This window comes from Thalassophryne amazonica, chromosome 9, assembly GCF_902500255.1.
Source record: "Thalassophryne amazonica chromosome 9, fThaAma1.1, whole genome shotgun sequence".
Taxonomy (NCBI): Eukaryota; Metazoa; Chordata; class Actinopteri; order Batrachoidiformes; family Batrachoididae; genus Thalassophryne; species Thalassophryne amazonica.
In genome coordinates this window covers 65,771,304-65,785,470 of record NC_047111.1, presented here as the reverse complement: position 1 = coordinate 65,785,470, position 14,167 = coordinate 65,771,304, and the positions used below count along the sequence as shown (strand labels likewise).

Genomic DNA, 14,167 nt, shown 5'->3' with positions numbered 1-14,167 from the left:
ACATATTTGGAACAGCCTAAAAGGTAATTATTTGTAATGTTTATAGTGTAATAGCTTGGTAAAACAGTTGCATGTTCATTCCTTCTTATGAGCACCTGTAAAAGTATGTTGTTCCATAGATTTAACATCTCATTTATAATCAATCAGATGAGCTGCGCTGTGTATGCTGATGCAATCACTTGCACCCACTCTCAGTGTTTTTTCATCTTAACAATTCTTAAAAGGAGCCGGTATTCAACACCCATCCCTAATCAGCAGCCAAAGCTTCATGGTGAAGAGGAACAGCGGATTTTAATGCCAGAAATCAGATTAAATTTAGGATTTAGTCCCCCAAATGCCTCATGGCAAACTAGCTCAACTTTCACAGATTTCAAACCAAATCAAATCAATTTTATTTATATAGCGCCAAATCACAACAAACAGTTGCCCCAAGGCGCGTTATATTGTAAGGCAAAAGCCATACAATAATTACAGAAAAACCCCAACGGTCAAAACGACCCCCTGTGAGCAAGCACTTGGCAACAGTGGGAAGGAAAAACTCCCTTTTAACAGGAAGAAACCTCCAGCAGAACTAGGCTCAGGGAGGGGCAGTCTTCTGCTGGGACTGGTTGGGGCTGAGGGGAGAGAATCAGGAAAAAGACATGCTGTGGAAGAGAGCAGAGATCAATCACCAATGATTAAAAGCAGAGTGGTGCATACAGAGCAAAAAGAGAAAGAAACACTCAGTGCATCATGGGAACCCCCCAGCAGCATAACTAAGGGATGGTTCAGGGTCACCTGATCCAGCCCTAACTATAAGCTTTAGCAAAAAGGAAAGTTTTAAGCCTAATCTTAAAAGTAGAGAGGGTGTCTGTCTCCCTGATCCGAACTAGGAGCTGGTTCCACAGGAGAGGAGCCTGAAAGCTGAAGGCTCTGCCTCCCATTCTACTTTTAAAAACCCTAGGAACTACAAGTAAGCCTGCAGTCTGAGAGCGAAGCGCTCTATTGGGGTGATATGGTACTATGAGGTCCTTAAGATAAGATGGGACCTGATATTCAAAACCTTATAAGTAAGAAGAAGAATTTTAAATTCTATTCTAGAATTAACAGGAAGCCAATGAAGAGAGGCCAGAGAGAAAACTGAGAGACCTTATGTCAAAAACTGATTTATGGCCCTGTCAGCCAATCAGAATCGACTACGTCACTAAGTCCCGCCCCCTTATGACATCACAGCCAATCGGAATCGATTACATCACTATGTCCCGCCCCTAACACGCCCCTAACCCCTCCCCTAGTCCCGCCTCCAAGCCCCGCCCCTGGCTCCTCCCCTAGTCCCGCCCTGGATCCTTCCCTAGCCCCGCCCCCAAGCTCCACCCTTAGCTCCTCCCCTAACCCTGCCCCCAAGCTCCACCCCTAACCCCGCCCCTAGCACCTCCCCTAACCCCACCCCAAGCTCCGCCTCAAAGCCCTACCTCCCCTCCCACCTGGGTCTAATATTTTAATGTCCTTTTATTTCATGAATTAAAGAATGATTAAAAAAATACCTAGATCTTTTTTAATGTATTAAAGAATTAACTAATTCTGAAATAATTAAACATAAATCAGTGTGTAATATTTAATACCCCTTTAATATTTTTTAATTCTTAAATTAAAGCGCGTCCTTTTATGGTTTTTAATGCCTCAATTAAAGAAGGATTAAAACATACCGTATCTTTTGCACAATTATGGGAGGTTTTCTTCAATTAGTGATTAAACACGAATATTTTAATACCCCTTTAATATTTTTTAATTCTTAAATTAATGTCTCCTTTTCTGTTTTTTAATTCTTTAATTCAGTCAAATACCCACGCATAGAGCTACTCACGGAAACATGACCCCACGGCTGTAATACCTGTTGCAGACGCTAGCTGTGTGCGTGTGTGTGCGTGTGACCTGCGCAGCGGGGGTGTCACGCCGGATGGTCTTTTATAACATAGTAGAGAAACTTGAATCTTTGGTTGAAGCTTGAATGTTTTATTACATCCGATTTCCTGATGACGGGGTCATTCGCTGGGTTTGTTTGAAGACGGAAAAACAAAGCTTATTCTACGGGTCTTTTTACAAGGTGTCTGGCCTGGAGGGACGTGATCGATCAGGGGCTGCGGGACACCCGCTGATCGGAAATGCCGCCCGAGGTGATGAAGGCGGAAAAAACAAAGTTTCTTCTCAGTCACGTCCCCCTGTGGGAAGGAGTCACCGCTCATTTCCACTATGACCGGTGAAGAGTGAAGGCGCCTGGACCCCGCGATGGGTATAAAATAGAATTAATTTGCGGTAAAAAAAAAAAAAAAATCCCCTGGTCCTGAAAAACCATGTAGTTTAATTAAGTTTTCTCGTCTTCGAGCAGTGTGCGAAAACCACATCAGCTTTCAGGGTAAGTGATTTAAGTAATCTTTTTTGATACAAATGACTGTTTTTAAATGATGCACGCGGTCTGAAACTGTCTTTTTTAGACAAAACCACGCAGACGCTCCAGAGTGCATTTGGACCCGGCCTCGGTAATATATTTGAAATATTACAGAATATCTGCTTGCGAGGGTGCTGCTTTTTATTTATTTATTTATTTTAATTCTAGAAATCAAGTCAGAGCCCCCCTAAAGAAGTTCGAAGGCTGGAAGCCCCGACTTCACCACGCAGATGTAAGTACACCGACCGAAATTAAATCACGGTTAAAACTCTGGAATAACCCGATTTTTTCTGTTACAGCCCATGGAGAAGCGGGTCAGCGGCAGAGAACCGTAAAACGATCCACGGATTTATACGGTAAGGAGTCGGAGTTTATGTATTTATTTATTTTAAATATTTAATAACTAACGTTTTTCTCTTTTTTTTCAGCACGCGGTGGAGGGAGACCGTCTATTTTCCACCGAGACGCAAGGCTCGAAGGTATTCTTAGCTGGATTAATCCCATCTCGCAACTTTTTTGAAAATGTGTATTCTGTTTTTTTCTTATTCCGATGGAACGGGAGAATTCATTTTGAAGAGGTATATGAATTGATTTTCTTGAGGTAGATTCATCCTGGTACGGATTTTAAAAGATGGAAGAAGAGAATTCAGGTCGGGAAAATAACTTCGGACGTGTACTGGATTTAAACGCTTCAATAATCGACTCAGCGGGGAGCGCTCCTGGAACAGATGGCCCATTACCCGAGGCGTTAAATTCACTGCCTCGAAATAACATCGAGTTCGGAGAGAGACTTTTAAGCCGTGTTCGTTTAACACCTCTAACTGATGCTCTTAACAATTTGGCGGCTGAACGAGAATCGGAAGAAATTAACCCCTACATCATTTCTGTGATTAACGCGATAAATTCGACGGTCCAGTCTGATACTGAAGAGCCCCCTGACCCCCCGCATACCCCGCCTCCAGACGAGTCCGGTCCCGCGGCGTTGAACCAGGTACGTCTGACTCCTCTAAATAACACCGTAAACCTCCTCGCGTGTGAAGTTAATCCTCACGTCCAATCCGCGGTGGATGAATTAAATCGCGTTTTTCACCTTTAAGAAGTCCCTCCCCGCGCAATGCGCATGGAGAAGATATTTTAAACAGAGCTCGTTTAACCCCGATAAACACGGCAATCTCTGTTTTGATGGAAAGTGGGGATGATGCACGAACGGGGTCCAGCCGACACTCTCCCATGACGGGCGGTGGAGCTGCTAACGTCATCAGGAGACCGGCTTTTAACAATATCAAAATCAGGCAGCCTCTAAATTTCCAGCGCGTCGACGAAATTCCCGACTATGCGGAATTTTATTGTAACGTCATTGGGACTCTTCAGAACTCGGTCGAAAAGGCTTTAACACACGCCAGGGCCGGGGACTTTATCCAAATGGAGATTCGTGGGGACTCAGTCTACAACGAGGCCGCTTTGATCAGCTCATATAACGACGCGGGCGATGTGACGGGCTTCCAAAATCTGCTAGAACGATTGATACAATCGAATTCCAACGTTTTATCCGACGAGTCTCTGGAATTAGTGGTCCAAGTCATCCGCAACCAGAACGGCGCGGGGAAACGCAGAATAGATGACCTCCTCCATCATGAGGTTCTGAGGAAAAAATCCAAATGCCTTAATATCGTGTATAATCCTGAGAACAGTTTATGTTTCGTGATAAGCCTCGTTCAATTATTGAATCCTCATCTGACTACACACGAGGCGGAGCAGCGCGGCGTTACAAATTAGCGTCGGATTAACGGCTGCTACGCCGGTATCTTTAGAGCAGGTGGGAAAATTTGAAAACGTTCTGGGTTGTAAAATAGTGGTGTTTTTCAGAGCTGAAGGGGAGAGAAAGCTGACAAAATTTCAAACAGGAATACCGGCGCAGCAGAAAACTCTTTTCGTTTTTCTGTTTAATAATCATTTTTACCGAATCACCGATTTAAAGAGATTTTTGGGAGTGAGATATGTGAGTTTTGCTTTGAGGGCTACAATAACCCCGCCTCCCATAATTGTCCGTCATATTGTAAAATTTGTGAATCCACGCAGTGTTACGAGAGAAATAACCCGGTATTCTGCAGCGAATGTAACAAGAAGTGTCGCTCGCCCGCCTGTTACAGCCTGCATAAACAGCCGAAGTATCGTCCTTCCGCCGGTAAGTTCGTTAATGTGTGTGATAACAGAAAAAAATGCCCTCGATGTAGACGCAAGTATTACATAGCATTTTCTAAAAACAGCACTCCGGAAGTGTGTAAGCAGAAGAGGTGTCATATATGCGGCGAGGCTCTCCAGGAGCCAGGCGAGAGTCACCTCTGCTATATGACGCCGGTCAAAGCTGAAGAGATGCATTCAGAGAAATACGTTTTTTATGACTTTGAAACGTATGTCGATAATAACGGGGAACACGTGCCGTTTTACGTCAGCGCTGTAACAGCGCATGGGGGACAGACTGCGTAGCCCGCTTCTTTAAACATTTTAGAACGAGAAAATTCAAAGAATACATGTTCATCACTCACAACTCAAAAGGTTTTGACGGCTATCTGCTTCTAAAGTATTTAGTCCAGCAGGGCGTAACCACCGCTGTGATTATGACCGGGTGTAAACTATTACTCATGACAGACGCCGCCTTTAAACAGAAATATATAGATTTGTTATCTTTCCTTACAATGCGCTTATCTCAGATGCCTAAAGCCCTGGGAATCCGGCTGAAAGACGAAATCGTCTGCAAAGGTTACTTTCCGCACCTGTTCAGTTCAGAAAAAAATCTGAACTATGTCGGGCCGTACCCTGATTCTGCGGCTTACGGGGTCGCAAATATGTCAGAGGGAGAAAGAGAGGAATTTAACGCGTGGTACGTGTGCAAAAACCGCCCGCAATTTTCGATTTTAAAGCCGAGGCCGTTATGTATTGTGATAACAATACAAAAATCCTGGCTGCAGCCTGCTCCAAATTTATGGCTGAATTCATTGCTGAAACACGCGTGGATCCTTTTAGCTGCGTTACAATCGCCTCGGCGTGTATGAAAGTCTTCCAAACTAACTTTCTCGCTCCAAAAACGCTGGCGATCCCCTCCGCCGACAATTATACAACGAGGCATAAAAAATATTCGGACGTGGCCGTGCAGTGGTTAGAATGGGTTGCTGAGACGCAAAACATTGCCGTCGATCACGCTCTAAACAGGGGCGAGAAAAAAATAGGAGGTTGTTATGTTGATGGGTATGCTCAGATTGACGGACGGATAAAAGTGTGGGAGTTTCTCGGGTGTTTTTACCACGGGTGTGCAACGTGTTTTACACAGCACGAAATAAACCCTCTCACAAACACCTCATTTGGAGAGATCCACGCAGCGTGTCAGAAAAAAATAGCCTTTCTGCGGGCTATGCCGGGCGTCACTCTCAGCGTAATTTGGGAACATCAGTGGCTTGAAATGAGGCTGAGGGATGAGAGCGTTCGCCGTTTCCTCAGCCGCAGGGGGTTACCGCCGCCCCTTGAACCTCGCGACGCTTTATACGGCGGTCGGACTTGCGCGTCCCGTCTGAGGTACACGGCTAAGCAAGATGAGAGGGTCTATTACGTCGACGTGACCTCGCTGTATCCTTACGTTAACGTAAATTTCACATATCCCACGGGGCATCCGGAAATTATTGAGAGAAATTTCCGAGACCCCAGGACTTATTTCGGGCTCATCAAAGCCCTCGTGTATCCGCCCCGGGGGCTAAAATTCCCCGTCCTCCCACACAGAACTCCTCACGGTAAACTGGTGTTTACTCTGTGTCGCACCTGCGCTGATGAAAATAATCAAGCTGGAGTGTGCACACAGTCAGCAGCAGAGAGCTCTGTCTGGGACTTGGACGACCCCGGAATTCCACGAAGCTCTGGATACAGGCTACGTTGTAGCTAAGATTTTTGAAGTCTGGCATTTTGAGGAAAAAAGTGATAAAATCTTTGAGGGGTACATAAACACCTTCTTAAAACAGAAGCAGGAAGCCTCCGGTTTCCCTCCCGAATTTGATAAAGACTACTGGCTGAATCAGAAGATTCATTTAGACCCAGAAAAAATCAGTCACAATCCGGCAAAACGGCAGATGGCTAAGATCTGCCTCAACTCCTTCTGGGGGAAATTCGCCCAGAGGTCAAATCTGACGCAGACCTCGCTCGTTAAAAAAGCTGACAATCTGTTCAGGTATCTGTTTTCTGAAGAGTACGAGGTCACATATCTAACATTCCTCAGCAGTCAGGTGGCTATGGTTCAATGGAGGTACGGCCCGCGGTACGTCAGCCGACCGGGTAAAGCCGTCAATATTTTCATCGCAGCGTTTACAACGGCGTACGTGCGTTTGACCTTGTGCGGTTTTATGGAGGCTGTGGCAAATCCTGACAGGATTCTGTATTATGATACCGATAGCCTGATTTATGTTTGTAGGCGGGGTGAAACCCCGCTGCCTACTGGTAATTATCTGGGGCAGCTCACCGACGAGTTGAACGGTGACGTCATCACAGAGTTTGCAACAGCGGGGCCTAAAAGTTACGCATATAAAACCGTACGAGGTAAAATGGTCATGCGTGTGAAGGGGATCACTCAAACCCATGAGAGCTGCCAGAAGATAAACTTTGACAGCGTCAAAGACCTGGTCGAGGGTTATATAAAAGACCCCGCCCTCGCTGCATCTATCAAAACACCGCAGCAGGGAATTAAACGTCATAAAAGCAGTTTCAGTTTGACAAACGTGTCATTTCAAAAATCCTTCAGGGTGGTGTATGACAAGCGGCGTCTTTTAAAGGACGGGGAAACCGAACCGTTCGGATTTTGAAACATGTTTCACTCGGGAAATACGGTGGAGATTGACCCCAGACTTCAGCCTCCATTCTCCTGTCTCATCGTTGGACCGAGTGGTTCGGGAAAGACTGTGTTTGTGAAAACATTTCTGGAAAATTGTAGCCACGCTATGAGATATGTGCCTGACAACATTGTATGGCTGTATACGTCTGAACAAGCTCTGTATTCTGAACTGAAGAATAAAAATATTAAATTTGTAAGAGGACTCCCTGACTCATTTCTGGACGACAGCCTTTTCCCTGAAGGTCAGAGCCATCTGGTTATTTTGGACGATCTCATCTTTCAAGCAACGGATCATCCTGAAGTTGTAAGAATTTTCACCCAGTACAGACATCACCTGAATATGAGCGTCATCATGATCACACAGAACGTGTTTCATAAAGGGAAATACAGTCGAACCATCAGTTTGAATTGTAATTATATGGTGCTGTTTAAAACCCCCCGAGACAAGTTACAGATGAACATTCTGGCTCAGCAAATGTTTCCCGGCAGAAAACAATTTTTTTTGGAGGCTCCTGATGATGCTACGAGCGTACCTTATGGGTATTTATTACTGGATTGCATGCAGGAGTGTCCAGATCAGTTCAGACTGAGATCGGGATTACTCCCGCACGAGTGGCCCGCGGTTTATTTACAGAAAGATAAACGGATATGAGCTCTCTTTTAAAAAGGAATGACCCCGCTCTTAAAGCGCTAATCAGAGCCGGGGCGAGGGAGCGTCACCACAGCCTGAAGACCTGCAGGCCGGAGCTTCTGAAAACTTTATCCGAGATCGCTTTGAATATATTAAAGGGGAATATCGCCTTGAGCGACTCTCAATTCCGTGCCTTGAAAAAACGAAAAAGAGTTTTACGTCTTCTGGCCGACAGAAAAACCAGTTACAAAAAGAAGCGGGGAGCGCTGATTCAGACGGGCGGCTTTCTCCTGCCTCTGCTCGCTGCGGCCCTGCCCGTTATAACGAGTCTAATAGTACCCAGAGGATAATGGCGTTCAAAGCGGCGCAAAAGATGTTTTTACTGACTCCTCAACAGATGCTTCAACTCGGACATTCCGTTCTGCCGAGCGGAAATAACATCAAACGGCGGAAAATGATTTAGACTCGCGAATGCGGGCCGTGCTGGAGGAACGTGCTCACTCCCCTTATGAAAAAATTAAAAAGTATGAGGCTCTGCTGCAGCGCTATTTAACCCTGATCAAACAGGGGGAACTCAAATCACGCATTTCACCCACGCAAGAGACTCGCGTCGCTAAGCAACCTGAGGAGGAGGAGCTGGATGAGACTGTGACAGAGGTCCTGAAGAATATCCCCTCCAGAGAGCGTAGAAACGCTGAATATATTATGAGGAAATTGTCGATGGGTGATACGCGCTGGAGTCCATCGGGGGAATTTATTTATAAGGGGAAAGTCGTGAGGGGGTCTCACGCCATAGATCTTATGAAACATCTCGGATCCTCGTTCAAGAAATCGAGCCCCCCTACAGGCTGGGTGAAGTTCCTCAATATTTTACAGGAGCGGAACATTCCGGTGGCGTGCGTATCAAACCCGCAAGCCCGCGAGCAGTTTCAGAAGCTTAAAAAAGGACGGAGCAGCTCGCAGGATGAAACCCTTCTTTTAACCGATTCGCCGGCCAGGAAGAAACTTAAGAAAAAAAAAGACTTCCAACGCTGGGAAGGTTTCTCACCATAAAAGGAAAGTGTCGAATTAAAAACTGACTGGATATTATGATCAAGACTTTTTAAAATACATCGCAGTCAGACACGTTTTTGTATATTGTTACTAATAAAACACCGACTGAAACTCATCTCCGGCCTTCATCACTTTTATTCGGCATATGGTTTAAAAACAACTTTCAACACTTCTCTACTTAATAACAACAATGCAAAAAACGAAAAACATTAAAGGTATGATCGGGGGTGCGTTTTCTACACATCCGGAACATTTTTCACAAAAAAACATAAAAAAATCAAAGGTCAAAGCTTCTTTCTACGCTTAATAACGGGGGTTTAAAGCGTGCAAACGCGATAACACTTTAAAGGTATGATCGGGAGACCGCTCTCACACATCCATCCCGTTTTCAGGTGAAAAAACACACATAAAAAAAATCAAAGGTCAAAGGTCAATGCTTCTTTCTACGCTTAATAACGGGGGTTTAAAGCGTGCAAACGCGATAAAACTTTAAAGGTATGATCGGGAGAGCGTTCTAAGACGGGGGTTACATTTTCACACGGAAAAACATAAAATAATAGGAACGCCGGTTAACACAAGCCGTGACAATATTTAAACTCATGCAAAGGCCCTGCTAGCTGGTTACAGGAGGTATTGCAGCTTTTCTTAAGGCAATAATGATATCTTTTCACAAAATCAGAAACCAAATCATCGTTCGCGATAGTATTTTCGGTGTATAAAGACACCACGTCCTGGTACGACTTCCCAGTGGCTCTGTTATACAGATAATACACGCAGTGTTGTCCGCATACGTCCGATAACTCGTGCTGAAGCTGTTTGTTGTGATACAGAATGTTTTTAACATCTGGGAGATTCTTCAGATATCGCAGGATGCTTTTAGGGTAGTATTCAAAATCCGGGCTGAGGCCGAACGAGTCAAAAAATGTGGCTTGACCATTTTTTTCAACGGTGAGCGCTAACCAGTGTTCCCCCGGTAAATGTCTAGGGTGGGTGTTTACAATGAAATATACGGGAGGGTCTGGCTTGATCCGGAATAACTCAGCAGACGCAAAAACACCAGCGAACAGGTCTCCTATTAAGCCCCTCATAACAGCGTCCAATTCCAGGGTGTTCATCAGTAAAAATCCACAAGGACCTGTCGCTTGGAATTAATCTCCAGGAGAGAATCGTAACACGCGTACACTATCAGCGTGGTGGTATGCGGAGTCGCGACTCTGAATCTCATCTCAAGTCGCAGGGTCCCTGTGGAGACGGGGCTCAGAGCGCCGCTGTCCTCCTCCGGGTTTAAATTGAAGACGTACAGCGCATAGCCGTGTGCAAAATCCTCCCGGTCTATACAGAGAGGCAGGTCCTTGAGGTGTCGCCCGGTTGCCGTGTAGAGATTGTAAAACTCCCTGACAGAGAGTCCGTTGTTAAATTCAGGCTGGAAAGCTTTAGCCGGCAGCTGTCTCCCGTTTTGACTGAGTGTGAGGTACTCCAGGTCATAGTGTGCAAATTCAAACGGGGACAGATCTCTTCTCCCGCTGAATGCATTGTGATTCACCATACCCAGAACCACATATTTGGGCATGGTTCCTAAAAACAGGTTCTCCTGGTTGCATATCCTGGAATGGCTGGGGATCACGTAAGTCTTAACGTTGATTCGTGATAACGGGTACATGGCGTTCCCTTTCATGAGAGCTGCGGAGTGACCCAATCTCACTGCAGGGGATACGGTGACTTTCTTAACGAATAGGGACGCGCCCAGAATTTTCAGCTTGAAAGTGGAGGCAGCCAGCCCCATCAGGCAGAAAGCATCGCTGGCTCGAATTAATTTAACTCTTAGATCAACATTATTCAGAAGAAGCCTCTCGCAGAAAAATATGTCCGCGTGCAGCGGGCCCTGAAGTTGAAATTCACGCGATTCGGCGCTAAAGCGCACTCTGCTCACGAGACCTTTATTCGGGCCAGCGTCATCCACAGCGGTCGAATTGTGCTGACCCGGGGTGTCTTTGTAAAACAATCCGCCCGTGAACTGCGATTTCAATGAAGCGGGCAAAAAGTTCAGCAGCGTCTCAATCATCGCCCTGTACGGGTGCGTCGCGCTGGACTGGGAAATTAGCCGGTCACCCAGAGTCACGTTGACTTGCGAGAAAATCGTATTGAGAGGGTAATTTATTACCCCCACGCGGGCGTCATTAGCCAGATCAGTCCCGTCGGCGTTTGTAATTTTCAATCGCAGATAAAGCAGCGTATTATTGAGGTCTAAATACCTCTCACCGTCTCCGGGGATAAAAAACTCGATAGGGCCCGTGTCCGTCAGGGCTGATAACGGGCTGACCTCAACGTATTGGCTTTGCTCGATGGACAGCTGGGTCCCGGGGACGGCGAATAAATCCAATTCGCTCATGGTGCATTTGGGGGAATTATTTCGCAAAAGAGACATTGTTTAAGAGAAAATATCCCCGGACAACCTCCTCTTCTTATGCTTCCTTTGAACTGTTCTGCTTTTTCCGGGGGTCTTCCGCTTTTTAACCGTTTTGATCCGTTTCCCCGGGGGGCGTTTCCGGGGCCTTCTTGAGAGCACCATGATTCCGGACCCCCGCTGCTGCTCGGGTTCCTGACTCCGTCCGGCCCTCTCAACAACGCGGCTCACTACGTCGGAAGCGATGCTTCGAGCTGCATTTTTCAGGTGAGGTTTGGCGATCGTGTATCCTTGTTTAATCAGCGGCGACAGTTTCGAAAATATGTTCCCGAGCCCGCGCCCGTACATAACAGGAGCACCGTGGAAGCCGTGAAGGCCATTCCCGACTTGATTTTCATAGTAAGGCACAAATCTATAAATGTCGGCTTTGTGCGCTGCCCCGGCCATTTTTTTATCCCGCCGGTTTAAAATGTAATGTCACAACCACTTTACCGTATCTGAAATTCACCGGTCAATCTTGATCGCTTTTGATTTCGATGCGTATCGTCTCAATATGTCTTTTGGAGACCGGGATGTAATAAGCGGGGTTGAATTTCTTTGTAATTATTTCCCCGAATCGACCTCCAATTTCGAACGCTCGGAGGAGAGGAGCAAAAGCGCCGCCCACCGCCTGAGGCTGTACAACGTCTGTATAACAGAACAGGTGATACATGCCCGCTTTTATATCGGGGTAGCGGGGAGAGCTCGTGACCCCGGGTCCGCATCTCAGCCATTGATTAGGCTGTATCCCCAGCATGTACGCCGTCGGTTCTTCAAAATATACCTGGCAGGTACCGTCTCCTTCCCACAGAAACTTTTTCTGGATATCGTCATATTTTAAAGTCAGCTTCGGATCTATAGTCTTCAAACGAGGGTTTATCCACGCTGCAATAACCTCAAAGTTATCGTAATATCCCGTGTCAAAAAATTGCGAGTGAACGGTGAGTTTGTTCTTGGCCGGTAAGCCCGTAATTTTCTTCACCTGAAACGTACAGCAAGGCTTTTCCGGCATATTTAACCAGGTGTGCGGATAAGAAATTTCCGTCAGCGCCACATCCCAGTCACCCTCTAGATCCAGGTGTCGAGCCAAGTCCACCTGGTAGCATGAAATTGAGTTGTCCGGGAATACTTTTAGGCTGGCGTTTGAAGGCAGAGTCATATAAAATCCGTGTTTCAGATCCCGATCCATTTCTCATATGTCGGTTGAAGATAGATGTTCTCATATTTATACAGCCATCAGCTGGTCCGCGGGAACCCAGGAGTTACATTTCTCGGGCCAATTTTTCCATCTGACAAATACAAATTTCTTCCCCTTGGTAAAACGTTCACGAATAATTTCTTGAACCTGATACGGTCTGTCTTTTGCTATTTTAACCTTCTGCAATTCTGGTTCATAGAATGAACCTTCAATGATCTCGCCGTCATAATCTTTCAATTTATAAACGGGTGGTGCACGTTGTATACATTCTGACACCGTGAACATTTCATCCGTAAAACTTTGTTCATATTTTTTATCAAAAACTCCCCTGAGCTTGGAGACCCTGACTATATCTCCGACCTTATATTTAAACTTCGGATGGATGCCCCGTACAAATTTTGAAACACTTGATCCACGTTTCGAGCATTAACCTCATTCGGTCTCATCTTAATGCTTTTATGATAACTCTCGTTATAAGCCGTGAGTAAAGACGGCAGGACGTCGATGTATCTTCGTGTGTTTTTAGCAGTAAAATATCTCCACATTCTCGTCTTTAGTGTTGTGGGCTGGGGTGTTTGGCTGGCTTGGTTTTTGTTTTCTGTTTCTCCCACCAGGTGGTATGCATTCAGGACTGAGTGGCTGAGCATTAGGACCTCACCCTGAACACCTGAAGCTTGTTTTCACATGCAGGTCATCAGGACTCACAGCTGTGGTGTATTTTGTCTTGATCAGAGATTGCTGCATTTAAACCTTGAATGCACAGTGTGTGATTGCCAGAGACTCGACCTTGTGAGCAGACGTGTGAGATCGACGTCCGGAGAACAATCTCACCATCACGGACGCAGAGACCGCTCCAGGTTTGACGCCACAGTCTGTGAAGGATTGGGTGAGGTCTCACACTCTTTAGCACACTTCTGAGGTAATTTGGTTTTGGTGACTTTTATGAAGTAATGACAGTGGATTTGGTGTCCCTCACACCTTGTTGTATCGAGCTGTCACGTTATGCTAATTGTCTAATCAGCTTCTGCTGCAGTGGAGATTTGAACTGAGTTGTTCCGTGCCTGCAGGGTGAGAAGCTGATGTATAGATTTAAGCCAGGAAGTGTTTGCTGATTGCGTGCACCTTTGAGTTGTGTCTCTCTGTGTGGAGTTGGACTCACCTCATGTTTTCTTTCTTCACAGACTCGGTTTGTCGCGGCCACCTGGGGGGTGTCGGCGGGGTCCCTGGGTCCGAACTGCTGTGGCTCCGGACCGTTTGCGCTGTTGAGAGCGCGCCGTGTTTCCACCTCACCAGACCGCGGACTTTTTAGTTGTTTAGCACTGCACACTGTTATGTTTATTAAATTCTGTTATCCTTTGAACCGTGCTCTGCTTATTTTATGCTGGGTCCTTTCAAACGCTGGGTCGGTGCTCCGACCGTGTCCGAAACATAACAGTAGTCTCTGGCCATTTAACAATGGAACAGCGGAAGCAGAGACGGTATTTTTGCCGGGAAGGCTGCAACAGATGTTGGAGTTGATCCGGGATCAGTTGCGGGTGCTCTCCGCC

General features: G+C 46.1%; 1 protein-coding gene across 16 annotated transcripts in view; it reads right to left on the bottom strand.

Moving 5' to 3' along the window:
- Positions 1–14,167, bottom strand: part of nbeaa (neurobeachin a) — a 361,602-nt gene that overhangs the window by 54,012 nt on the left and 293,423 nt on the right. The window lies entirely within an intron of this gene.